The 3014-nt window shown below is 28.0% G+C and overlaps 1 pseudogene; it reads right to left on the reverse strand.

Annotated features, from left to right (window-relative positions):
- The window catches only part of LOC106472592, a 62032-nt pseudogene that overhangs the window by 28616 nt on the left and 30402 nt on the right, over positions 1–3014 (reverse strand).

A 3014-nucleotide genomic window follows, 5' to 3' on the forward strand; every position in this document is an offset into this window, starting at 1 on the left:
CAAGTAGTACTATATGTCTTATTTGATAGGACTAAGTTTATGGCCAATAGTACTATATGTCTTATTTGATGGACAAGTTTATGGCCAATAGTACTATATGTCTTATTTGATGGACAAGTTTATGGCCAATAGTACTATATGTCTTATTTGATGGACAAGTTTATGGCCAATAGTACTATATGTCTTATTTGATGGACAAGTTTATGGCCAATAGTACTATATGTCTTATTTGATGGACAAGTTTATGGCCAATAGTTAGATCATTTATTTCCTTCACAAAAACCTTACCACAATTATTTCTTTTTTTGGTGGACATATGATGCCAGTTGATCTTAGATTTGTTTGTCTGTGAACACTGTTTTTCAACTTGGAGCATATAACAGAATTTTTTAACCTATTACAGCTTAGAGAGAAAACCTATTCAATTATATAGTAGTTTGGGGATATTTTATTCTTGTGCCCGATATGTTTTTTTTGTATTCTAAAATGTATATTTGAAAGGTACATGTATTTTTATTTGAACAACTAATTTAGTGAAAATAAGTGAGGTTTAGTTTAGTTACACTTGTCACATATAAATATCATGTGGGGCACAAGCTTCACTTGTCAAAGATGGCTAATTACCTTCTATTGTAGGTTTTAGCTTTTGACAAGGGACAGTGGTCTAAAGTACAGGCAACAAAACATAGAATTAAAATAAAACTATGGAAAACCTAACAAAATGACACATTCAGAGAAGAAAAAACAGGTATTGTTCATTCTATTTAATATTTTTGTAACTTTTCATTTGACTACACATTGGTAATTTCACTAGAATTAGTGTCATGGTTGAGAAAATAACAGATAAAATATAGTTTTTACCAGAAAAATAGTTTTTAATATTCATTAAGGAACTTCTAGACTCTAGAGGTTATGCTACTGAAATATGAAAAATTTAAGATCAAAAGATGAATTTTTATTTTTAGCATGAAAATTGTCTTTCAGATTGATGCATTAAAGGCTTTGAAAATTCAAATCTTTATTAGAAATACTTTAATAAAAATGAATATCTTAAATGAATATCAAAAGTTTTATGATAAAACATAATATTTTATCTCCTATTCTTTCTACCTAAGAAAGGCTAAGCTGAGCAGTTTTTAATTTTTACACTTTAATTGCCAGTAATCCTCCCATCACAATCAGTAAAGCACAGTGTAATCCCACTAGCTGTTTCTTGTAAACCTAACTCAAACAGCACGTGAAATATGCATCAGCCATGGTTAGATTCCAGCTTGTAAAATTTTAAATGTTTTATTTTACTGAGGTTTTGTTTGGCTGAGTTGAGCAGTTACTAATTTAATTACTTTTATTAAAGAAGATGTAACAGTAAAGAAAAAATATACATAAGAAACAAGGATTTGTAATTCTAACTGAATACTCAATCTCATTTACATTTAAATAAAAATCTAAGCCATTCTTCCCTAAGCCTTACTGAGTCACATAAAATATGGACGTACAAGAATTCATGTAGTTTTCAAATATGCATTTTAGAACATAAAAAATATATCAGTGACTAAAATATAATGTCCCAAAACTACTATCAGACTTTATAAATAAGCTTGAAGTAGGTTAAAAAAGTTCTTTTAATGTACTGAGTAAGAATACAATGTTCACACGCAAGGAAACTCTTAAAGAGAATGAAACAGCTGTAATGAGCCTCAGGTAGAGGAAAATCTTCTCTTCTTATTGGTTACAAAAATGTCCCTTAGCTATATACACTTGTTTAGTAAAACAATCCTGAGAGTCTGATAGAGCTGGTGGAGGAGATTCTCTGGTAGGTTTGATAATTTATTGATATCTCGGCAACTGTAGAAGGTAAGATTTTTCAAATTTCAGATCCTTACTTGTAATTATGTTTAGCTTGTCTTTCTAATTGGTTGGAAATTTTAGCAGCTTAGTGTTAGTGTTAGAAAATTCTAACATAATATAAAAAAAATGAAATCTTAGAATCTTTTCAACATTACTTTTCAAAATTAAGAAGTTAAAATTTACTGACAAAAAATATGAACTACAAACTACATTTTCATACTAAATTTATTACCATAGATTGATCATAAAAATTTTTAATTATTTTTTGAATATAACACTGTAGGTGGTTGTGGCATGAGCACTTTGAACCACCCATAGCAGAGGTCATAGCAAAAGAGTTAATATAACATATAAAAGCTAACTCGTACTCAAAACTGTGTAGCACTACTTGTATATGATGGTACTTTCTGTAAAACTTTCTTAAAAGTAAACATAAAGAACTACCTTTCAGAATAGTAGAAAGACTTAAAAAATTTGTTAGAAAAGACAAGTAAAAAAGGCTTTCTTTGTTTGGAAATGGTTTTTTTACTTTAAATCCTCTCAGAAAAAGCTAACTACAATGCATTTTAATTATTAAAGTTCACCACTAAATTAAATGTTATCATTTTAAAATGCAAGAAGAAACATATAAGTATGATTCGTAAAAAAGTATTTATTCCACATTTTATAAAATTCATTGAAAAAAATTCAGTTTTATCCTTTAGATTATCTTAACTCTAGATTATCTTAACTCTAGATTATCTTAACTCTAGATTATCTTAACTCTAGATTATCTTAACTTTAGATTATATTAAATTTAGTTGATGAATGTTTTAAGTGATTTTGATGTTCAGTAAATTATATAGAAAGAAAATTAAATGTTTCAATGGTAACTGTTCTTATGTCAAAACAACATACATTATAAGAAATGATATTTTTCCGACTTACCAAATGCATAAGCTTCTTCTATATTATTACTGAATCTTTTCCGCTTCAAAATAAACTCCACAATTTGAGCTCGTTGGCCTGGATTAAAGAAGTCTTCTTTCTTTGGTGGAACAGCAAATCTTTAACAGGACCAGTACAATTAACTTTTACACAAGTATGAAATCAAAATATATAAACCAAATATTTTTAAAATTACTCATTATAAAAAATGAGAAGTCACACTTACAAAGTAATAACTT

The sequence above is a fragment of the Limulus polyphemus genome, unplaced genomic scaffold (genome assembly GCF_000517525.1).
Source record: "Limulus polyphemus unplaced genomic scaffold, Limulus_polyphemus-2.1.2 Scaffold5451, whole genome shotgun sequence".
Classification (NCBI taxonomy): Eukaryota; Metazoa; Arthropoda; class Merostomata; order Xiphosura; family Limulidae; genus Limulus; species Limulus polyphemus.